The sequence below is a fragment of the Arachis hypogaea genome, chromosome 5, assembly GCF_003086295.3.
Source record: "Arachis hypogaea cultivar Tifrunner chromosome 5, arahy.Tifrunner.gnm2.J5K5, whole genome shotgun sequence".
Lineage (NCBI taxonomy): Eukaryota > Viridiplantae > Streptophyta > Magnoliopsida > Fabales > Fabaceae > Arachis > Arachis hypogaea.
In genome coordinates, this window is record NC_092040.1 from 86,381,771 (window position 1) to 86,408,213 (window position 26,443).

Genomic DNA, 26,443 nt, shown 5'->3' on the forward strand with positions numbered 1-26,443 from the left:
GTCGACATCGCTTGAAGAACCTTTCGAGACATAAAATTCTTGCCTACAAAGAAGAATGCAACAGCAAGCAAAAATCACATAAAAAGCAGACAGCGAAAACCCATTCAGCAAAACAAAGAAACAAAGATCTTTTAGAAGAAAATGCAGCAACCCGGAACAAAATACCAGAGAAAAGAGCCCCCCCCCCCATATACAAAACAAACAAAGCAATGGCGGCGCCTCTTTTCGGGGCAACCCAGGCATAGGGAAAAGAAACAAACAAAGAGCCACACAAAAGAAACAGAAGCATATGTGCACAAGAAAAGAGAGGGGAACAAACCTGGAAGAAAGAAACGAGGACAACGAGCTCCGAAGCAAGGAGAACGGAACGACGGCGCAGAGGAAACCCCGGAAAGACACGCGGAAAGATTCGGGGAAGAAGAACAAAAAAAAAAGAAGCGGTACTCGAAAAAGGAGATGGCAAAAACAGGAAGGGAACAGAATAAACGAAGAAAAAGGAAGGGAGCAAATAAATAATGCCTTCACAGAGCCCGAACGGAAATCGAGGAGAAACGGTAAAAAGCAATAAATGCTGAAACGGCCATTTTTTGAATTTTCAAAAACTACTATACCCGAGCTCGACCTCTCAAAAAGGACGAACTCGGGCAGGGGCACTGTTCATACCCTGACCGAGCTCCCCAACTCGGCAAGTTCATAGAAGGTCCGACCTCGCCCTAAGGCCCACACCTAAAGGTCGGACCTCGGACCATAAAGCAAGGAAGGCCCATCAAAAGGAACGCAGCCCAAAACCTAAAGGCCGAAAAGGCCTAGAAAGGGCGGTTCCACAAAAGATAGAGATAAAACTCCCAAAAGATAAGATAAGATAAGAATATCATATCCAGGGAAGATCACGGCCAACTACTATAAATACACTGGAACACCCAGGTATGGCATTCATTCCACATTCTACACATATCTGCTTGGACCCATGCTAACTTAAGCATCGGAGTGTCATTGCAGGTACAACCACCAACCACTCTACATATCAAGCTCGGGTCATCAGTTCCCCCACCTCGGGACTTCTCCAAAATGACCGAGCTACACGTTTCAGGTGACCCTCGGAACAGGTATTATTATTCATAAGTCAATGCTAATTTTTATAATACTGATATTCCTTTTGCATTGATATGCACTTACACTATCTTGCATTACCCACACTCTCTTCCCCGTTGTTGCAACTTTTACACTATTGATATGCCATTTGCTTCCACTATTTTCTCACTTGCATGTTGTAGCTACCATGTAATTGAGACCTTTATTATTTGGCATTAACACCCATATGTTATTTACGTTCTTATCTTTATTTTTGGGTTACTTTTCTTCTTTTCCCCTTCTTTCAGGATGGCCACCACGAAGGGAGAAAAAAAGCTTCTTAATGGGGAGACAAACTAGTTCATCTACTCAATCTTTGGAGAAAAGCATAAGTTGAAGTAACCTGTCCACCTGCATATCTTAGCATGCACCGAGGACGGTGAAACCTTTAAGTGTGGGGAGGTCGATATCGATCTCCGTGGGTTAGTCACTTTCTTCTCAACACCAATTTTTGTTTTTCATTGTTGCATTTGCATGTTTGTTTGCATGTTTGTTTGATTTTGCACATATATTACCATTACTTGGTTGAAGTAATATTTTCTTTTTCAAGAAACTTTTTTATAGCATTTCACTAATTTGAATTAAAATTTTTATTGAATTTGTTTGAAGAAATCTTATTTTAGAACATTGTTTAAAGCTCGAACACACAAAACCAGTGAGATTTTGAGCCTATTTGAATTGGTTGCATTCTATCAACCAATATTTTATTTTTGGTGTGTGTTTTTCTCTCTAAAATTGTGATCTTTGTCTTGCTTAATTCTATATTTCCATTATTTGATGTATGCATGCACTTATATGATTGAAGCCTTGTTTCACTGAGCTTACATACCCATATGGCCTTACCTTTTATTATCCTTTGCAAACCAATGTTGAGCCTATTTTACCCCTTGTTCTTTACTTTAGCTCATCACTAACTTTAAGCGAAAAACAATAATGTCCTTAATTTGAATACTTGATTAGCTTAGACTAGTGAGAGTGCTCATGAATTAGGTGTGGGGAAAGTGGGTTTGGAAATGTTTGGTTTGGGAATTGAGTATGTTAGACTTTGTGTGAAAATGTGAAAAATGTTAAGAACATGTTTATGCATTCAATAACTTAATCATATGCATTGAAAAAAAATTATTAAGAAAAGAAAAATAAAAAAAAGAGAAAAAAAGAGCAGAAAAATAAAACGGGGACAAAAATGCCCCAAAGTAAATGGTGATAGCAATGCACATGTACTGTACTCAAAACTTGGAATGCATAAATATGTAGTAAACACAGTTAATGGGTAGTTATTGATTTTATATTATGATTACATGGATTGTCCTAAGTTAGGTGGAAAGTTTAAGTTAATTAAGGATTCAGATTTTAGTCTAATTGGCCAAATACAATCCTACCTAGACCCTAACCCCATTACAACCCTTAAAAGACCTCTTGATTTGTGTATTGGTGCATTAAATTTTTGTTGATTATTAGATGAAGAGCAAGCTATAGAAAGCAAGATTAGTAGAGAATTGAGAGAATTGACCCTAGACACTTGAGAGTTAGAATGATGTACACCACCAGTAAGGGTTCAGTGCTTAATTCTATGTTCCCTGCTTTCATGAGCTATCTTCTTCTTTGCAAGTTATTTGTATTGTATTTTGTGATTTGAATTAGTGAAATCCAGTTCATATTTGTTCTTGAAAGACTTATTTACTTTTAACCAAGTAGGTAGAAATATTTTGCAGGTAATTGCATTCATATAGATAAGTTGCATTGCATACTCTCAATCATTCCTCTTCACTTCTTTATAGCTTCTCTTGAGCTTAGCATGAGGACATGCTAATGTTTAAGTGTGGGGAGGTTGATAAACCCCTATTTCATGGTTTATCTTGTGCTCAATTGAGTGGTTTTTATCAAGTCCTTGCCCACTTATTCATATGATTTGCATGGTTTTACATTCTCCTTCCTGATTTTGTGCTATGATTTGAAACATGCTTCTTTGGCCTTATATTTGCTAATATTAATCCTCTCTCATTACCATTAGATGCCTTGATATGTGTGTTAAGTGATTTCAGGGATTACAGAGCAGGAATGGCTTAGAGGATGGAAAGGAAGCATGTAAAAGTGGAAGGAATACAAGAAGTTGAAGAAACTGCAAAGCTGTCAACCTGACCCTCTCTCACTAAAACGACTATAACTTGAGGTACAGAGGTCCAAATGACGCGGTTCCAGCTGTGTTGGAAAGCTAACGTCCGGGGCTTCGATTTGATATATAATTTACCATAGTGCCCATTCAGCTAGGCGACGCAAATGTGTGCTCCACCCAGACGCGTCGCAATGAAGAAAATCAGCGTGGCAGATTGCGCAACCAGCGAATCCTGGGCTATTTTCGGCCCAATTTTAAGCCTAGAAAACACAGATTAAAGGATGCAAAGTGGAGGAATGAATGGGATACTTTAGATCAGATCATAATTCACTTTTCATGATTTTAGATGTAGTTTTTAGAGAGAGAGGTTCTCTCCTCTCTCTTAGGATTTAGGATTAGGATTTATATTAGAATTAGGATTTATTTCTTCTTTATCACAGGTTCAATGTTCCTTTAATTTAATTTCTCTTCTACTTTTATTCATTCTATTATTTTATTTTAGTTTGCCAAATTGGCTTATGAACCTTTCATGTTAGGATTTTCTTAACTAATGCAATTTGAGGTATTTTTAGATATATAATTTTTATTTAGCTTTGATAATTGATATCTTTGCTGATTGATTTAGATTCCTATAACTCTAGTCTTTCCTTAGGAGTTGACTATGACTTTAGGTGTTAAATTAATTTGTCCACTTAACTGACCTTTATAGTTAGAGGTTGACTTAATGGTAGCAAAAATATAATTCTCATCACCATTGATAAGGAGAATTAGGATAGGACTTCCAGTTTTCATACCTTGCCAAGAGATTTTCTAATTATTAATTTATTTTTCTTATCAATTAAATTATTTGTTCAAACCTTTTCAAAACCCCAAAATATACCTTTGCATAACCAATAGTAAATCATACTTCCCTGCAATTCCTTGAGAAGACGACCCGAGGTTTAAATACTTCGGTTATCAATTCCAAAGGGGTTTGTTACTTGTGACAACCAAAACTTTTGTAAGAAAGGAATTCTTGTCGGTCTAGAAGCTATACTTACAACGGAAATTTATTTGTGAAAATTCTAGATCGCGCGAGAGTTCCGTTCTTCAATAAGTGAGGAGTGCTGAAGATGACTTCCCCTTCTATTTAGATCAGGATTTAGGGGAAAAATTTCCATTATGGTGGTGCTCAGAACCTCAGAATATCCTCAGTTCTGAAGGGATAAATCTAAGAAATGAATGTATTATTGAGTATTTGGTAGAAGTGGTTGACCAAAAAGAACTAATATCTGTGTTTGATCTACTACAATGAGATGAAAATAAGCAAGCAGTGATAGATTATTTAGGTAAGCTTCTAAAATATTGTGGTGTGAATAAAATTTGAACATTTTCTTGACTATTTGATTTTATTTGCTTTCAGAGGAAAAATATCCCGGGGTTTCCGCTGTGACCCTAAGAGCTCGGGTGAAAAGTAAAAAACTCGAGAAGGAGGGGTCGACTTCAAAGGCAGATAAAGCCATTAGAGCTGGTGAGGTAAATCAGCCTAAACCAAAAAGAAAAAAAGGTTATTTTGAAGAAGAAGAAAACTGAGGTGGTGGATTTGTCTGAGAGTTCTGAAGAAGATAGGGATGAGGTTCCAATTGAAGAAATTCATGATTTTTTTGAGAATCAGAGGAAGTTACATGACGTTTCCGAGAAAAGTAATACTCGTTGGTATGGGGGAAGGATTTTCCCTATATGGTCACTGCCGACGAGGTGTGCCAGTCGCCGGCAGATGTGTCTATGGCGAACGAGGTATCGCCATTGATCAATATATGCAGGTATGTTTTGTGCTTGTTGTATATGTGTAATTTTTAGTTAGGGTATTTTTTGTGGCTTTTGTTTAGCTGTGCAAGGTTCTTGGTTTTCGGCTAGTGAGCTTAGGGCATAGCCAAGAAAAGAAGCATCGAAAACTTGCTGGGCAGAAGCAAGATCCGAGTTTGAAAGAGGAGTTAACTTTAAAAAATGCCAAAGTAGCCGAGATGGAAACTAAGTTGTCTGAGAGTGAGAAAGAGTTGGAGCTCATGAAAGAGAATTATACAAGGGAGGTGGAGGATCTTAAGAAAAAGGAAGCCGGCCTTTCTACCATGAGTGCTCAGAAGATTGAGATGATGGCGAAGTTGAAAGAGATGGAGAAACAAAAGGAGGCAGAGATCCTGGATTCGTTGCTGGAAGGGTTTGAACAAGCTTTACTACAGGCAAAGTTTCTTGCTCCTGAGTTCGACTTTTCTCAGATGCATCCAGGGAAGATAATTCGAGATGGAACCATGGTTGAAGATGACGGTGCAGCTGAAGAGGAGGATGAGAATGTTGAATAGTTTAATTTTAATTGGACTTGTGTACTATGTACTTGTTTTGTTTTTGTTTGGAATTTGATATGCTCTTTATGGAGATTTTGTTGAACTTTATATTATTGGCACATCTAAAAACAATATTGATGTTTATATGTGAAAATAGCCTTTGATTTTTGTTTGTTTGGTGAAGGCATTTGCATGATTTGGTTGATAGCAATACGTTTTATGGTATTTGTATTTGCTTGACCTTAGTCAACATTTGTTTGATGGTTGTATCTAAAAAAGATATAATTGAGAAGATAGGATTTGTCTAGCTTATATTGGAATTTTGAATTGAATAGCTAAGATCGGTGCACTATCATTTCGAATATAAGTCGGCGAGATAGAGGTTAGAACCCGGACAAGAATGAAAAAATGTTACAGCAAGATAGAGTAAACAAAAAATATAGTATTTATACATGTATTCATAGACCTTTGATTACAAAGGTGCAGGTAGGCAAGCCTCGTTAAAACCTTTCCAAGCAAAACCCGTTTTGCGAAAAATCTTGTGAGTAAGAAAAAGAGTACTTGCCTGGCCCTGACTTTTAACTGTAATATAACTTTAAGGATGAAACACTCTCACTAGCCTAAGCTAATCAAAGATCTAAACAAGGAACTTTTATTGTTTTTCGCTTTAGGCTTTGATGAGCAGATAATTTATACGCTTTTTGGCATTGTTTTTAGGTAGTTTCTAGTATGTTTTAATTACTTTTTTGTATATTTTTATTAGTTTTTATGCAAAATTTACATTTCTGGACTTTACTATGAGTTTGTGTATTTTTTCTGTGATTTCAGGTATTTTTTGGCTGAAATTGAGGGACCTGAGCAAAAATCTGATTCAGAGGCTGAGAAAGGACTGCAGATGCTGTTGGATTCTGACCTCCCTACACTCAAAATGGAGTTTCTGGAGCTACAGAAGCCCAATTGACGCGCTCTCAATTGCATTGGAAACTAGACATCTTGAGCTTTCCAGCAATGTATAATAATCTATACTTTGCCCCAGATTTGATGGCCCAAATTGGCGTCCAAATGCTCACCAGAGACCCCTTTTTTGGCATAAAATGCCAAAACTGGCACCAAAGCTGGAGTTAAACGCCCAAACTGGCACTCAAGCTGGCATTTAACTCCAAGAAGAGCCTATGCACGTGGAAGCTTCAATGTTCAGCCCAAGCACACACCAAGTGGGCCCCGGAAGTGGATTTCTGCACTATCTGCACTTAGTTACTCATTTTCTGTAAACCTAGTTTACTAGTTTAGTATAAATAGCACTTTTTACTATTGTATTCTTATCTTAGGACCACTTTTCCATCCTTTGATCAGGTCTTCTTCCCCTATTTTTGAATTCTGATGCCATTTGGAAGGCTGGCCATCCGGCCATGCCTAGACCTTTTATTCTTATGTATTTTCAACGGTGGAGTTTCTACACCTTATAGATTAAGGTGAGGAGCTCTGCTATTCCTCATGAATTAATGCAAGTACTATTGTTTTTCCTTCAATTCACGCCTACTTCTTCTCCAAGATATACGCTTGTACTTAATTCAGTTAAGTCAGACTGAAGGGGTGACCCGTGACAATCACCCACTATCTTCAGTACTCGCTTAGCCAAGATCCACGTGCCTGACAACCACAAAGTGGTCTACATGATGTTCAATGTAGTCATTGGACGCCAGCCGGAGTATACTCTCTTGGGTCTCTAATCCACGGATTCGCATCGTCTCTCTTGACAACAGAGCATCTGACCCCGTGATTAGGATCTTCGTGGTATAGGCTAGAATCAATAGACAATATTCCTGAGATCCGAAAAGTTTAAACTTTATCTGTGGTATTCCGAGTAGGATCTGGGAAGGAATGACTGTGAGGAGCTTCAAACTCGCGAAAGTTGGGCGCAGTGATAGTGTGCAAAAGGATTAATGGTTCTTATTCCGACACAAGTGAGAACCGATAGATGATTATCCCTGCGGTAGCTATGCCTGGTATTTTCCATCCAAGACGAGCAATCCGACAGTTGGTTAGCCGTACAGAGACTGTAGCCGGACCATTTTCACTGAGAGAATCATATAGCTTGCCATGGAAGGGAGCATGCATGATTGGATAAAGACAAAAGGAAAGCAGAGGTTCAGAAGCAATAAAGCATCTCCAAACACTTATCTGAAATTCCCAGTAATGAATTACATAAGTATCTCTATGTTATTTTCCGCTTAATTTATCTTTTAATTATCAAATCCTCATAACCATTTGAATCTGCCTGACTGAGAGTTACAACATGACCATAGCTTGCTTCAGGCCATCAATCTCCGTGGGATCGACCCTTACTCACGTAAGGTATTACTTGGACGACCCAATGCACTTGCTGGTTAGTTGTGCAGAGTTGTGAAAAGTGTGATTTACAATTTCGCACACCAGGCTTGTAATGTGCTAAAATAAAGTACAATTGGGTTAAGCGTAGGCGTAAAATTGGTTAACAACGGTAGGTAAAAGGTAGGCTATTTAGGTAAGTGAGCCAATGAATTGATGGCCTCAATCATATAAATGCATGAATACAAGGAATAATGGACATAAAGAATTAAACAAATCAAATATTACAATCATAGAAAGAGAACAATTGCACACAAGAAGGGAAAATAAGTGGTTATAAGATGTAACCACCTCATTAGGCTCAAAACTCACAAGCTTGTATTCTTATCTCAAAACCATGTTCCAAAATAAATTCTTTCAAGCAAGTTCAACAAAATTATTTTCTCAAATTGGTAGGGTGCCCTAAAATAGTTTCTTGGAAAGGATATCATCACCTTAACCAAGTAATCCTAATAAGAAAGAAATAGTAAAAATATGTGCAAATTCTAAATAACATGTAACCTATCATGCAATGCAAGCACTAAAAACTAAGAGTTGGTGTTGAAAAGGAATTTGTTACCCATGGAGATCGGTCAGACGACCTCCCCACACTTGAAGATTGCACCATCCTCGGTGCATGCAAAGGAGAGCAAGGTGGACGGGTTGCTACAATTGATGAGTTTCTTCAAAAGATTGTGCGGATGACTTGTTTGTTGTCCCATTTAAAAACTTTTCTTCTTTCCTTCTTTTGGTGGCTAACCTAGAAGGAGAGAAAAGGAAAGAAAAGTTAAGCCTACAATAAAGATATCAAAGCAAATAGAATGTAGGCGGGGGCTAATGCCAAGTAAGAGTATGGTTCTCTACTACATAGTAACTACAACATGTGAGTGAGAAAGCAATATAAGCTAAGGCATATCAACTAATACTTGATGCAAGAGTAAAGGCAAAGCATAGGTAAATGCGATAAAGAGCATGTTGAGCATCAAGTTCAAACAAGAAAGGGTTGGTCATGAAAGACAATATGAGGTCATATCAATGCATAAAGAACACAAGAGTCATGAAAGATTGAGCATTGATTTAAAATTTTCGTCACCCATCAATATCAAACAAGTTATGAAGCACCAAAATAATGCAAGAGAGTCTCAACAATTGAGTAAAAGAATTCAACACCATTATTAAAATAAGAAACTAAAAAAAACATAAAGTAAAAACAATCTATAAAAATAAAATGAAAATGCAAAGAATAAAAGTATACAAATACGATAAACACCATTTTTTTTACCGACGCGGATGTGCACGGTGCGCTCACGCGTCGATGTGCATACCATCCAAGGTTGGCCTAAATCTCGGGAGAAAGTACTAGGGTTGCAAGTGGCGCAATCAACAAGAAAGTACTAGGGTTGGCCTAATCCCCAGGTGCACGCACGTGTGGGTTAGTTTGTGCCTTAGGCCCAATGTTTGCACAGTGCAGGCCTAACTCTCGGGTTTTGGCTGGGGAGGGAATTTTTGCATCCACGCGTACGCGCCATGTACACGTGCGCGTGGATGGTCGAAAATGCTTGAAGCGCGCGTACGCGCCATGTACGCGTACGCATGAATGGTGCTCAATTTTTCAAAATTTTTCCAAGTTCTTACACCAAACCAAGCATTTCAAACCTCCAAACAGCTACAAAAACACCCTAAAACGTTATTTAACATGCTAAACTACCAAAGAAACTCAACAAACTAAACAAAGTGTGAAATTAAACTAATTCTACCAATATTTACAAAAGAGAAAAATGAAAAGAGTTTACCATGGTGGGTTGTCTCCCATCTAGCACTTTTGTTTATTGTCCTTAAGTTGGACTTATAGGGAGCTCCTCTCAAGGTGGCTTGTGCTTAAATTTATCTTGGAACATCCACCAATGCTTGGACTTCCAATAAGCTCCATCATTCAAGATTAATAACTCTAAGCTTGGGTAGAGTTCCTCACAAACCATGGGCTCCCAAAAGTGGTCCTCATCTTATAATCCGGGATCCCACACTTTATTTTCACACCCGTCTTGAGGTTGATCATCATTAATCCATCCGGGTGGTAAGCAAGAGGAATTCTCAAGGTGATACCAAACTCTCCTTTTAGACCCATTCAATTGAGCACTAGCCCAACCCTTGCATCTAAGACTTGACGTATCAACCAAAATGAGCCTTGATTTGCAACTCCATCCACTAAATATTCTTCTCTTACGCGTTATCCCACAAATCATCCTAAGTTGACTGATGAGCGGATATTTTATACGCTTTTTGGGGGTAATTTCATGTAGATTTTAGCATGTTTTAATTGGTTTTTAGTAGAATAATATTAGTTTTTAGGCAAAAATCATATTTCTGGACTTTACTATGAGTTTTTGTGTTTTTTTGTGATTTCAGGTATTTTCTGGCTGAAATTGAGGGAGCTGAGCAAAAATCTGAGTTAGACTGAAAAAGGACTGCTGATGCTGTTGGATCCTGACCTCCCTGCACTCGAAATGGATTTTCTGGAGCTACAGAGGTCCAATTGGCGCGCTCTCAACGGCGTTGGAAAGTAGACATCTAGGGCTTTCCAGCAATATATAATAGTCTATACTTTGCGTGAAGATAGACGACGTAACATGGCGTTGAACGCCAAGTACATGCTGCTGTCTGGAGTTAAACGCCAGAAAAACGTCATGATCCGGAGTTGAACGCCCAAAACACGTTATAACTTGAAGTTCAACTCCAAGAAAGGCCTCAACTCGTGGATAGCTCTAGTCCCAGCCCCATCACACACCAAGTGGGCCCCAGAAGTGGATTTCTGCACCAATTATCTTAGTTTACTCATTTTCTGTAAACCTAGGTTACTAGTTTACTATTTAAACAACTTTTAGAGACTTATCTTGTACCTCATGACATTTTTAGATCTGAATTACATACTTTTTGACGGCATGAGTCTCTAAACTCCATTGTTGGGGGTGAGGAGCTCTGCAGCGTCTCGATGATTTAATACAATTCCTTTGTTTTCCATTCAAACACGCTTGTTCTTATCTAAGATGTTCATTCGCACTTAATTATGGAGGAGGTGATGATCCGTGACACTCATCACCTTCCTCAATCCATGAACGTGTGCCTAACAACCACCTCCGTTCTACATCAGATTGAATGAATATCTCTTAGATTCCTTAATCAGAATCTTCGTGGTATAAGCCAGATTGATGGCAGCATTCATGAGAATCCGGAAAGTCTAAACCTTGTCTGTGGTATTCCGAGTAGGATTCTGGGATTGAATGACTGTGACGTGCTTCAAACTCCTGAAGGTTGGGCGTCAGTGACAGATGCAAAAGAATCAATGGATTCTATTCCAACCTGATTGAGAACCGACAGATGATTAGCCGTGCTGTAACAGAGCATAGGAACATTTTCACTAAGAGGATGGGAAGTAGCCACTGACAATGGTGACACCCTACATAGAGCTTGCCATGGAAGGAGCCTTGCGTGTGTTGAAGGATTTCAAGGAAGAGTTGAAGTCAAAGGACAAAGCATCTCCAAAACTCCAACATATTTCTCATTACTGCACTACAAGTAACGCTTTTATTCTCCATTATTAAAGTAATAACTATTTATTTTATGCCCTTTTCTTTATTAAAATACGAGGCTAAAGAATCCTATTGGTATCCTGACTAAGACAAATAAAATAAACATTGATTGCTTCAAACCAATAGTCTCCGTGGGATCGACCCTTACTCACGTAAGGTATTACTTGGACGACCCAGTGCACTTGCTGGTTAGTTGTGCGAATTACAAATTCGTGCACCAAGTTTTTGGCGCCGTTGCCGGGGATTATTGAGTTTGAACAATTGAAGGCATATTTTATTTCTTAGATTAGGAATAATTTATTTTTGTTGTTATAGAGTCATCAAATTTTGATAGGATAGTTTCTGTTCAAAAAAAAATTTTCTTTTCAAAAATATTATTTTTATTAATTAGTTGTTAATTTTTCGTGAGTTTAGTGTCTTATTTTAAGTTTGGTGTTAATTGCATATTTTATATTTTCTTTAAAATTTTCGTGTTAGTGTTCTTGGTTCTTCCTTGATCTTCAAGTTGTTCTTGTCCATTTTTCTTGATTGATCTTTAGTTTTTCTTGTTTTGTGTCTTTTCTTGTTTCTCTTGTGCTTTTTCAAACAGTAACTTTCAAAAATTTTTACTTATATCCATTTTTAAAATTAACTCTGAAGTTGCTGCCCATTTTGCTGGAGCTTTAGTAGTTGTTCTTCATAATTGGGTATCCTCTTTGGAATCTTTTTCAAAAATAATTTTTCTTTTATTGAATCTTGTGCCAAACTTTAAGTTTGGTGTTTTCTTGCTAAATTTTCTTTAATTTTCGAAAATTTGTCTTGGTTTTCTAAAAATTTTAAGTTTGGTGTTCTTCCTTTTGTTCTTGGTGTTCTTGTGAATTTTCAAAGTGTTCTTGAGTCTTTCTTGTGCTTTGATCTTAAAATTTTTAAGTTTGGTGTTCCTTGGTGTTTTCCCTCCAAAATTTTTGAAAATAAGGAACATTGGATCTAAAAATTTTAAATCTTGTGTCTTTTGCATATTTTTCTCTTTCATCATAAAATTCAAAATTCAAAAAAAAAATATACTTTCTAACTAATTTTAAACTATTTTTTCGAAAATTTTATATAAAAATTCAGATTTCAATTTCAAAATATTTTCAATTTCTTTTATTTGTTTCATTTTTATTTTATTTTATAAAAATTAATTTTTATAAAATAAATAATATCAACATACATACCATCTCATTTATTCCATCATGGAATTAAGGGGGAATGAACAGTCCAGGAGGACTCTGGGGTCATATGCTAACCCCACTACTGCTTCATATGGGGGTAGTATCTGTATACCCTCCATTGGAGTTAGTAGCTTTGAGTTGAATCCTCAGCTCATTATCATGGTGCAGCAAAACTGCCAGTATTCTGGTCTTCCACATGAAGAACCTACAGAGTTCCTGGCACAATTTTTACAATTTGCTGACACAGTACATGATAAAGAAGTGGATCAGGATGTCTACAGATTATTACTGTTTCTATTTGCTGTAAAAGATCAAGCTAAGAGGTGGTTAAATAACCAGCCTAAGAACAGCATAAAAACATGGAAACAGCTGTCAGAAAAATTCCTGAATCACTATTTCCCTCCAAAACGGATGACACAGCTAAGGCTAAGCATCCAAGGCTTCAAACAAGGAGATAATGGATCCCTTTATGATGCTTGGGAGAGATACAGAGAGATGCTAAGAAAATGCCCCTCTGAAATGTTCTCAAAGTGGGTGCAATTGGACATCTTCTACTATGGGCTTACAGAAAAAGCTCAGATTTCTCTAGACCATTCAGCTGGTGGATCTATACATATGAGAAAAACAATTGAAGAAGCTCAAGAGCTTATTGATACAGTTGCCAGAAATCAACATCTGTACCTAAGCAGTGAATCTTCCATGAAAGAAGAAGCTAAAACAGTAACTGCAGAACTCAGTCCGGTGGATCAGGCTAATGAAATTAATCAGCAATTAGACTTTCTAACTCAGCAGCTAGCCGAATTCAAGGAAATATTACAGGAAACAAGAATGGCTAACAGGAATATGGAAGTGCAATTAAAGCAGACAGAAAAGCAATTGTCAAAACAAATAGCAGAAGAATGCCAAGCAGTTCAATTAAGAAGTGGGAAAACATTAAATACCTCACTTCAAAGCAACAGGAAGCCAAGAAATGAACAGATGTCTACTCAAAATCCCTCTGAGGACAATCAGAGCCCAGAGAGGAATGATGCTGGCGCTGAACGCCCAGACCATGCTCATTCCTGGCGTTCAACGCCAGAAACAAGCATGAATCCGGCGTTGACGCCCAAAGGGAACATGGTTCTGGCGTTCAAATGCCAGTAACAAATAAGGAAGTGGCGTCTAACGCCACTCCAGCTTCCACCCCTGGCATTCAAATGCCAGTGGGTGATCAGTCACATACAAGTGTTAATAACAACCCTTCTAAAAAGGCTTCCCAACCCACTTCTGTAGGTAATAAACCTGCAGCAACTAAGGTTGAGGAATACAAAGCCAAAATGCCTTATCCTCAAAAACTCCGCCAAGCGGAACAGGATAAGCAATTTGCCCGCTTTGCAGACTATCTCAGGACTCTTGAAATAAAGATTCCGTTTACAGAAGCACTTGAGCAAATACCCTCTTATGCTAAGTTCATGAAAGAGATCTTAAGTCATAAGAAGGATTGGAGGGAAACTGAAAAAGTTTACCTCACTGAAGAATGCAGTGCAGTCATTCTGAAAAGCTTACCTGAGAAGCTTAAAGATCCTGGGAGCTTTATGATACCATGCACATTAGAGGGTACTTGTGCCAAGCAAGCTTTATGTGATCTTGGGGCAAGTATCAACCTAATACCTGCATCCACTATCAGAAAGCTTGGTTTAACTGAAGAAATCAAACCAACCAGGATGTGTCTTCAACTTGCTGATGGCTCCATTAAATACCCATCAGGAGTGATTGAAGACATGATTGTCAAGGTTGGACCATTCGCCTTTCCTACTGACTTTGTGGTGCTGGAAATGGAGGAGCACAAGAGTGCAACTCTCATTCTAGGAAGACCTTTCCTAGCAACTGGCCGAACCCTCATTGATGTCCAAAAAGGGGAAGTAACCTTGAGAGTCAATGAGGAGGAGTTTAAGTTGAATGTTGTCAAAGCCATGCAGCATCCAGACACCCCAAATGACTGCATGAGTGTTGATATTATTGACTCTCTGGTAAGAGAGGTCAATATGGCTGAGAGTCTCGAATCAGAGCTAGAGGACATCTTTAAAGATGTTCAGCCTGATTTGGAGGAATCAGAGAAGATAATAGAACCTCTGAAAATCCCTCAAGAAGAGGAGAAACCTCCAAAACCCGAACTCAAACCATTACCACCATCCCTGAAATATGCATTTCTGGGAGAAGGTGATACCTTTCCTGTAATTATAAGCTCTACCTTAGAGCCACAGGAAGAGGAAGCACTAATTCAAGTGCTAAGGACACACAAGACAGCTCTTGGGTGGTCCATCAGTGATCTTAAGGGCATTAGCCCAGCCAGATGCATGCACAAGATCTTACTGGAGGATGACGCCAAGCCAGTGGTTCAACCACAAAGGCGGCTGAATCCAGCTATGAAAGAAGTGGTGCAGAAAGAGGTCACTAAATTACTAGAGGTTGGGATTATTTATCCTATTTCTGACAGCCCCTGGGTGAGCCCTGTCCAAGTTGTCCCTAAGAAAGGTGGCATGACAGTGATTCATAATGAAAAAAATGAACTGGTTCCTACAAGAACAGTTACAGGGTGGCGTATGTGCATTGATTATAGAAGGCTCAATACAGCCACCAGAAAGGATCATTTTCCTTTACCATTCATAGACCAGATGCTAGAAAGACTAGCAGGTCATGAATATTACTGCTTCCTGGATGGATATTCAGGTTATAATCAAATTGCAGTAGATCCCCAGGATCAGGAGAAAACGGCATTTACATGCCCATCTGGAGTATTTGCATACAGAAGGATGCCATTTGGCCTGTGCAATGCACCTGCAACCTTTCAGAGGTGCATGCTCTCAATTTTCTCTGATATGGTGGAAAAATTCCTGGAAGTCTTCATGGATGACTTTTCAGTATTTGGAGACTCATTCAGCTCCTGCCTTAACCATTTAGCACTTGTTCTGAAAAGATGCCAAGAGACTAACCTGGTTTTAAACTGGGAAAAATGTCACTTTATGGTGACTGAAGGAATTGTCATTGGGCACAAAATTTCGAACAAAGGAATAGAGGTGGATCAAGCTAAGGTAGAAGTAATTGAAAAATTGCCACCACCTGCTAATGTTAAGGCAATCAGAAGCTTTCTGGGGCATGCAGGATTCTATAGGAGGTTTATAAAGAATTTTTCAAAAATCACCAAACCTCTGAGCAACCTGCTAGCTGCTGACACGCCATTTATCTTTGATAAAGAGTGTCTGCAGGCATTTGAGACTCTAAAAGCTAAATTGGTTACAGCACCAATCATCTCTGCACCAGACTGGACATTACCATTTGAATTGATGTGTGATGCCAATGACCATGCCATTGGTGCAGTGTTGGGACAAAGGCATGACAAACTTCTGCACGTCATTTATTATGCCAGTCGTGTTCTAAATGATGCACAGAAGAATTACACAACCACAGAAAAAGAGCTACTTGCAGTGGTTTACGCCATTGATAAATTCAGATCCTATTTAGTAGGATCAAAAGTGATTGTGTACACTGATCATGCTGCTCTTAAATATCTACTCACAAAGCAGGATTCAAAACCTAGACTCATAAGATGGGTATTGCTTCTGCAAGAGTTTGATATAGAAATAAGAGACAGAAAAGGGACAGAGAATCAAGTAGCAGATCACCTGTCCCGAATAGAACCAGTGGAAGGGGCGTCCCTCCCTCTCACTGAGATCTCTGAAACCTTTCCGGATGAACAACTCTTTGCCATCCAGGAAGTGCCATGATTTGCAGACATTGCAAACTACAAGGCAGTGAGATTTATACCCAAAGAGTACAGTAGGCTGCAATCAAAGATATTGATCACAGATGCAAAGTACTATCTTTGGGATGAACCATATCTCTTCAAGAGATGTGCAGACGGAGTAATCCGTAGATGTGTGCCTAAGGAAGAAGCACAAAAGATTCTGTGGCACTGCCATGGATCACAGTATGGAGGACATTTTGGAAGTGAACGAACAGCCACAAGAGTCCTCCAATGTGGCTTCTACTGGCCTACTCTCTATAAAGATTCCTGAGCGTTTGTACTTAATTGTGACAGTTGCCAAAGATCTGGCAATCTGCCTCACAGTTATGCCATGCCTCAACAAGGGATCTTGGAGATTGAGTTGTTTGATGTATGGGGCATTGACTTCATGGGACCTTTCCCACCATCATACTCAAACACTTATATTCTGGTGGCAGTGGATTATGTATCCAAATGGGTGGAGGCTATTGCAACACCCACTAATGACACTAAAACAGTGTTAAAATTCCTCCAGAAACACATCTTCAGCAGATTTGGTACCCCTAGAGTATTAATCAGTGATGGGGGCACTCATTTCTGCAATAAACAGCTTTACTCTGCTTTGGTTCGTTATGGAGTTAGCCACAGGGTGGCCACTCCATATCAGCCACAGACTAATGGGCAAGCTGAAGTCTCAAATAGAGAACTCAAAAGAATCCTAGAACGGACTGTAATTAACCGTAGAAGGGATTGGGCAAGGAGCTCGGATGATGCTCTGTGGGCATACAGAACAGCATTCAAGACCCCTATAGGGACCTCTCCATACCAGCTTGTGTATGGAAAGGCATGTCACTTGCCAGTGGAACTGGAACACAAGGCCTACTGGGCAACCAGATTCCTAAACCTTGATGCCAAGTTAGCTGGAGAAAAACGATTGCTCCAGTTAAATGAGCTAGAGGAATTTAGACTCAATGCTTTCGAGAATGCAAAAATATACAAAGAGAAAGCGAAAAGATGGCATGATAAGAAATTGTCATCCAGAGTCTTTGAGCCGGGGCAGAAAGTTCTGCTATTTAATTCTAGGCTCAAATTATTCCCTGGGAAATTAAAATCCCGGTGGAGAGGTCCATATGTAATTACAAGTGTATCACCATATGGATACGTAGAGCTTCAGGATAATGACTCTAACAAAAAGTTCATTGTTAATGGACAGAGAATTAAACATTATCTTGAAAGTAACTTCGAGCAAGAATGCTCAAAACTGAGACTTGATTAGAGCTCAGTGGTAGTCTAGCTAAAGACAATAAAGAAGCGCTTGCTGGGAGGCAACCCAGCCATTTACAAAGTTTATTTACTAATTAAATAAATTTCCTTTTTTTACAGGTATGAGTCCAAGTATCTTCAAAGGGTAAAAATAGCAATTGATTGAATTCACATGAGTTACAGGGAAATTTGGAAGCTCACTGGCGTGAAAAAGCCAGTAAGAAACATTTTGGGCGTTGAACGCCCAAAAGAAGCACCCACTGGGCGTTCAACGCCAGTAAGGGTAGCCATCTGGGCGTTAAACGCCAGAAAGGAGCATCTTCTGGGCGTTGAACGCCAGAAAGAAGCACCTTCTGGGCGTTTAACGCCAGATTGACAGCGTCCTGGGCGTTCAAAAAAACGCCCAGTGACAAAGGACTTCCTGGCGTCCAACGCCAGAAAGAAGCATCAGCTGGGCGTTGAACGCCCAGGAGAAGCAACAATTGGGCATTAAACGCCCAAAACATGCACCAGTTGGGCGTTTAACGCCAGGATGGTGGGGAGGAGGTAAAATTCGTTTTTCTTCACAAATTTTTTAATTTTTATGTTTCAATTCATGATTTCTTGCATAAACATGTTTCAAAATATCATCCTTCAAATTCCAAAAAATTTTAATCCTAATTTCTAAAAACCCTAATTTCTAAAATCCCTTTTTCAAAAATATCAAATGTATCTTAATTCATAAACACAAATCTTTTTCCAATCCAATTCCTTTTCAAATCTTTTTAATTTCTTCTCATATCTTTCTCAACTCATCTTATCTTTTTTTTCGAAACTGCCTCTCCTTCTATTCCTCTCCTTTCCTTTCTTTTGCTTGAGGACAAGCAAACCTCTAAGTTTGGTGTGATTTGCCATGATCACTGAGCTAAAACTCATTAAGATCATGGCACCTAAGGGAACAGGAAGAGCAAGGATGTGAACTTAAGGGAGCTGAAGCGTCAGAAATGAATTCTTGAAGGCACCCCACAGACTAGAGGAACATCCACTTCCCAAAATACAGGTCGTTGAGTTCTAATCTTTGCCTTAACTCTGTGATAACTGTTCTTATTAGAAATTTACCTTAGAAGTTATATATTAGTAGTAGTAATTAGTATCTCTACTTTGATTCCAATTAAGTTATAATTTATTTTTCTCATCATCATCAAACATGAATAAAATAGTAGATTTTTAGAATAAAGAGGCAATATTTTTTTTCGAGTTCTTAACAAGAAAAATTCTAATTAATTATATGTGGTGGCAATACTTTTTGTCTTCTGAATGAATGCTTGAATAGTGCATATTTTTGATATTGAATTCTATGAATGTTAAAATTGTTGGCTCCTGAAAGAATGATGAACAAGAGAAATGTTATTGATGATCTGAAAAATCATGAAAGTGATTCTTGAAGCAAGAAAAAGCAGTGAAAAAGCAAAAGCTTGTGCGAAAAAAAGAGAGGAATAAAATAGAAAGAAAAAGAAAAAGCAAGCAGAAAAAGCCAATAGCCCTTAAAACCAAAAGGCAGGGGTAAAAAGGATCCAAGGCTTTGAGTATCAATGGATAGGAGGGCCCAAGGAAATAAATCCAGGCCTAAGCGGCTAAATCAAGCTGTCCCTAACCATGTGCTTGTGGCATGCAGGTCCAAGTGAAAAGCTTGAGACTGAGTGGTTAAAGTCGTGATCCAAAGCAAAAAGAGTGTGCTTAAGAACTCTGGACACCTCTAATTGGGGACTTTAGCAAAGCTGAGTCACAATCTGAAAAGGTTCACCCAATTATGTGTCTGTGGCATTTATGTATCCGGTGGTAATACTGGAAAACAAAGTGCTTAGGGCCACGGCCAAGACTCATAAAGTAGCTGTGTTCAAGAATCAACATACTAAACTAGGAGAATCAATAATACTATCTGAATTCTGAGTTCCTATGGATGCCAACCATTCTGAATTTCAAAGGATAAAGTGAGATGCCAAAACTGTTCAGAAGCAAAAAGCTACTAGTCCCGCTCATCTAATTAGAATCTGAGCTTCACTTGAAACTCGGAGATATTATTGTTTCTTAATTTCTTTTCATCCTATTTTATTTATCTAGTTGCTTGAGGACAAGCAACAGTTTAAGTTTGGTGTTGTGATGAGCGGATATTTTATACGCTTTTGGGGGTAATTTCATGTAGATTTTAGCATGTTTTAATTGGTTTTTAGTAGAATAATATTATTTTTTAGGCAAAAATCATATTTCTGGACTTTACTATGAGTTTGTGTGTTTTTCTGTGATTTCAGGTATTTTCTGGCTGAAATTGAGGGAGCGGAGCAAAAATCTGAGTTAGGCTGAAAAAGGACTGCTGATGCTGTTGGATCCTGACCTCCCTGCACTCGAAATGGATTTTCTGGAGCTACAGAAGTCCAATTGGCGCGCTCTCAACGGCGTTGGAAAGTAGACATCCGGGGCTTTTCAGCAATATATAAGAGTCCATACTTTGCACGAAGATAGACGACGTAACATGGCGTTGAACGCCAAGTACATGCTGCTGTCTGGAGTTAAACGCTAGAAAAACGTCATGATCCGGAGTTGAACGCCCAAAACACGTTATAACTTGGAGTTCAACTCCAAGAAAGGCCTCAACTCGTGGATAGCTCTAGTCCCAGCCCCAGCACACACCAAGTGGGCCCCAGAAGTGGATTTCTGCACCAATTATCTTAGTTTACTCATTTTCTGTAAACCTAGGTTACTAGTTTACTATTTAAACAACTTTTAGAGACTTATCTTGTACCTCATGACATTTTCAGATCTGAATTACATACTTTTTGACGGCATGAGTCTCTAAACTCCGTTGTTGGGGGTGAGGAGCTCTGCAGCGTCTCGATGATTTAATACAATTCCTTTGTTTTCCATTCAAACACGCTTGTTCTTATCTAAGATGTTCATTCGCACTTAATTATGGAGGAGGTGATGATCCGTGACACTCATCACCTTCCTCAATCCATGAACGTGTGCCTAACAACCACCTCCGTTCTACATCAGATTGAATGAATATCTCTTAGATTCCTTAATCAGAATCTTCGTGGTATAAGCCAGATTGATGGCAGCATTCATGAGAATCCGGAAAGTCTAAACCTTGTCTGTGGTATTCCGAGTAGGATTCTGGGATTGAATGACTGTGACGTGCTTCAAACTCCTGAAGGTTGGGCATCAGTGACAGACGCAAAAGAATCAATGGATTCTATTCCAACTTGATTGAGAACCGACAGATGATTAACCGTGTTGTGATAGAGCACAGGAACGTTTTCACTGAGAGGATGGGAAGTAGCCACTGACAACGGTGACACCCTACATAGAGCTTGCCATGGAAGGAGCCTTGCGTGTGTTGAAGGATTTCAAGGAAGAGTTGAAGTCAAAGGACAAAGCATCTCCAAAACTCCAACATATTTCTCATTACTGCACTACAAGTAACGCTTTTATTCTCCATTATTAAAGTAATAACTATTTATTTTATGCCCTTTTCTTTATTAAAATACGAGGCTAAAGAATCCTATTGGTATCCTGACTAAGACAAATAAAATAAACATTGATTGCTTCAAACCAATAATCTCCGTGGGATCGACCCTTACTCACGTAAGGTATTACTTGGACGACCCAGTGCACTTACTGGTTAGTTGTGCGAATTACAAATTCGTGCACCATTGACCATCTGTTTCAAGAAAACCATATTCAAGTGGGACAATAAAGCTAATAGAAATGAGTTTTACCCATTCAAGTGAAGGGATATATGACAACCTAGGCAAAGAAGCTTCCAAGGGTCTTGACAAAGCGTACTCAACTCCCATCTTTCTTTTTCTAAGGCTTTCCACCTCTTCACAAGATTTCTCGAATTCAATCCTTTGTCCATCAATGTTATCTAACTCTTCTCTATCACTCAAATCATAAATGGGAGGACGAGAGAAATCTACCTCCACATTGCTTTCTATCTCATCAAGAGAAGGTTCTTCAAGTTCAAAGGATTCACCACCACTAGACTTTGATGCTTGATCTTCATCACCAAGGGAACTCAATTCTTGCTCCACTCCTTCCAAGTCTTTATATGGGATATGCCTTGGAGGTTGTGCACATTCCTCCTTAACATCAACTTCAATCTTTTCAGAGGAGTTTTCTATTACTCTAGGTTCCCATGGAGGTTCCGCATCTCCTAAATCTTCAACCACTTCTTCCTCTTCTTCAACAATCATAGGTTCCTCCATTTGCTCTAATATAAAGTAGCATTCCTCCTTCTCTATTGGATTTTCCAATCTCTCCTTCATGCTATGCTCTTCCTTGGATTCTCCATATGTAGCCATGGGAGCTCTTTGGTTGTTCTAGCATTGGGAGGCTAATCGGTTTACCACCTCATCTAAGGTGGTCATGAATTATTGCACATCCCTATCATCTCCTCTTGTCCTTGTACAAGAACATCAAGGATGTTGTCCATTGGAGGTTGGGGTGGATGGAAAGGTTCATTGTTTTGGAGGAAGGGTTCATAATAAGAGGGTGGTTCATCATAATTAGGGTATGGTGGTTCGACATTCTCCACTTGCTCCACTTGTTGCACAACATGCTGCATGGTTATTTGAAATTGATCCAATACTTCCTTGAGATGATCCATTGACTTTTGTTCTGCTTGGATATCATGATTAGGATCATATGGCTCTTGGATCGATGGATATGAATATTCTTCCATGTGAGGTTGTGGTGGAAGGTAGAATTCATCTTGTGGTTGAAAATTTTCATACATTGAAGGTGGTTCTTGGAAGTGTTGATATTAGAATGGTGGTGGTTCCATGTATGGCTCATATGGTTTAAGAGGTGGTTGGTTGGGTGGATATAGATTAAGGTCATATGGGGGTGTTTGGTGAAAAGAGGCTTGTGAGTATTGTTGAGAGTTATGTTGAGGGTATAGCTCATAGGCATATGGTGGTGGTTCTTGAAAATCACAAGGAGAATCACCATAGCCATTGGATTAGTATGCATCATAGAATGACTCTTCTTCACAGTGCATTGGTGGAGGTTTTTGCCATGAGGATTGATCATATGCATATGGCTCCTCCCACCTTTGATTGTCCCATTCTTGATATGCATCTTCATTATAGCTCCCATTACCTACAACATAGTTGTAATCATACTCATAGCCAAAGTGAGAATTCATAGTGGAAAAATAAAATAAAACTAACAAAAACTAGAAAACAAGCAAAAGACAAACCTATTCACACTATTCATATATATACAATAACCAATAACATAACACCATTGCAATTCCCCAACAACAGCGCCATTTTGATGATAGGATTCTTGACAGTCTAGAATTCACAAATGAATCCTCGTTGCAAGTATAGTTTCTAAACCAACACTAATCCTTTCATACAAAAATTTGTTTGTCACAAGTAGCAAACCCCTAAAATGTATAAACCGAAGTATTGAACCTCGGGTCGTTCTCCCTAGGAATTGCAATAAAGTGTTCTTGTTATTGGTTATGAGATATTTTGGGGTTTTTGAGATTTTAGACAAGAAATATAAATGGCAAAGAAAATAAACTAATAACTAACAAAGCTCTTGGCAAGATATGAGAACTAGAAGTCCTATCCTAGTTATCCTCCTCAATTGTGATCATAAATTATTCATTGCTACCACTTAGTTAACCTCTAACCATAGAGGAAAGTCAAGTGGATGAATTAACTTGATTCCACAAGTCCTAGCCAACTCCCAAGGGAAAGACTAGCTTTAGTGGTATCCAAATCAATTAGCAACTTCTAATTATCAATCAACAAAGGAATTAGATAACTCGAGCGTCACTAATTACTCTACCTAGGCCAAGAGGAATAAAATCTATACTAAAATCCAACCAAGCATTTCATCAAACACTTGGAAGGCACAAAGGAAAAGCATAGTAAATTGATAACAAGAGTATAATCTAACAACAGTTGAATGTAAGAAATCAACAACAACAATCAAAAGGAAAATATTATATCATTTTGAAGCCCCGGATGTTAGCTTTTCAACACAACTGAAACCGCATCATTTAGATCTTTGTAGCTCAAGTTATGGTCGATTAAGTGTGAAGAGGTCGGCTTGACAGCTTTTGCGATTCCTTCATTTCTTCATGAGTTCTCCATTTCTACATGCTTTTCCTTCATTCCCTTGATCCAATCCTTGCCTTATAAATCTGAAATCACTTAATAAACATATCAAGGCATCTAATGGAATCAAGGTGAATTAAATTTAGCTATTTTAAGACCTAAGAAGCATGTTTTCACTCTTAAGCACAATTAAGGGAGAAGTTATAAAACCATGCTATTTCATTGAATAAATATGGGTAAAAGGTGATAAAATCCCCAAAAATTAATACAGGATAAACCTTACAAATGGGGTTTATCAAGAGCCTTCCCAGTTTGCTGCTAGTTTACCATGGGTTGGGGGTCTTCTAGCCTGTTATGTTCTTCTGAGCACCAAGTCATTTACTTGGAAGGATCTGGGGTGGAGCTTCTTGTTGTATATTCGAGCTATATGCTATTGCATAGATCGGTGTGCGATTGCTACCAAAGATCGAGTTTCTTCAACGGTGTCTAGGTCATGTTGGCGAGCTGTATCTATTGTACAGTGATCGGCAATTTGTGTCCGTAGTGATGCTTGGGAGATCTCAACATGTATCATTACATTTGAAATATATTAGACGGAAAGGTGTTTCCTTTGTTATTGAGGGTGTTGTGGTGTTATATCCCCAAACGACCTCTGGTATTAATTCGGACCAGAGACCTTTGGCATCGTCAAGTTTCTTTCGTAGAGCATGTAAGATAACTTTGTTTGCAGCCTCGGCTATGCCATTTGTTTGTGGATGTTCTATCGATGAAAAGTGTTGTTTGATCTTTAAATCATGCAAAAAGGAGGTAAATTTATGATCGGAAAACTGGCGACCATTATCAGTGATAATGTGTCGAGGTATGCCGAATCTACAGATAATATTTTTCCATACAAAGGAGACCATTTGTTGGGATGTGATTTTTGCTAGGGATTGTGCCTCTATCCATTTAGAAAAGTAATCAATTGCTACTATTAAAAATTTTACTTGGCTTGCCGCCAAAGGGAAAGGGCTGAGGATGTCGAGCCCCACTGATTGAAGGGCCAACTTACCTCGGAACTGTGAAGGGATTCGGTTGGTAGGTGTCTAATTGGGTTGTGCCTTTGGCAATTGTCACAACTTTTTACCTTTGTTTTATAGTCTTGTTGCAATGTCAACCAAAAGAAACCAGCTCGGAGTATCTTTGAGGACAAACTTTAGGCTCCGAAGTGTGTTCCACATATTCCTTCGTGTGCTTCTGCAATTGCAATGTCAGCTTCAGACCTGGAAAGGCATTTGAGCAGAGGACGAGAGAATCCTCGTCTATACAGGCAATTGTTATATATAGTAAAAAAAGGAGGCTTGTTGGCAGAATTGCCGAGTATTATCAATGTTGTCTGGTATGATCCCAGTCTTGAGGTATTTTATATAAGGTGTTCACTAATCCTCATCCTATGTTATACTTAGAACTTTGGTTAGATCTATGCTTGGTTTGAGTAGTGTGAATTGGTATAGAGACGAAGTTGGTGTTTGTGTGCCGGAGAGCTTAGATAGGATATCAGCTCGGCTATTATGTTCGCGAGGTATATGTAAAATTTTAAATTTTGAAAAGTTAGAAATAAGGTTTTTGACAACTGTCAAATATTTTGCTAATAATGGGTCTTTTACTTGAAAAAGATTGTTTACCTGTTGCACGACGAGCAAGGAGTCACAGTATACATGTAAGTCGAAGATTTTTAGGTCGACTACAAGTCTTAGCCCGGCAATTAGAGCTTTGTATTCAGTTTGATTGTTGCTTGCTTTGAAAGAAAAGGTGTAAGGATTGCTCTATGACGTGACCATTGCCATCTTTGAGTAATTTGAGGGTTGGATGCCCCATCCACATACAAAGTCCATTGAGTTGGATTATCCACAGAAATTGGGTTTCGTGAATTCAGCAATAAAATCTGCCAAATATTGAGACTTTATTGGACCTCGGCTCTGGTATCTGATGTCAAATTTGGAGAATTCAACCAACCATTTTACTAGTCAGCCAACAAATTCTGGTTTTTGGAGAACTTATTGTAAAGATTGATCAGTTTTGACATGGATGACATGGCTTTGAAAGTACCGCCAGAGACGTCGGGTTGAAAATACCAAAGTTAAGGCTAACTTCTCAATCTTAGGATAGCGAAACTTAGCATCCTGCAAAGTCTTACTAATAAAATAGATCGGTTGTGGCTGCTTCTGTCTCTCTGTAATAAGAACAAAGCTTATGGCCCAATCAGTAACAGATAAATATAAATATAGTTGTTCTCCTTGAAGGGGTTTTTGCAAAATAGGTGGTTTTGAAAGAGTGTTTTTTATGGTTGTGAAAGCATTTTCACATTCATTAGTCCAATGAAAATTTTTTTTCTTTTTTAGTGTTTGAAAAAAACAGAAAGACTTTGAAGCTAAGCAAGAAATCTAGAGAGTGCAGCAAGTCTCCCTGTTAACCATTGGACTTCTTTGATTGTTTGTGGGCTTGCCATGTCCAACACAACTTAGCATTTTTCTGGACTGGCTTCGATTCCGCCGTTGGTGAGCATAAATCCAAGGAATTTGCCTCCCTGTACACCAAAAGCGCACTTTTCAG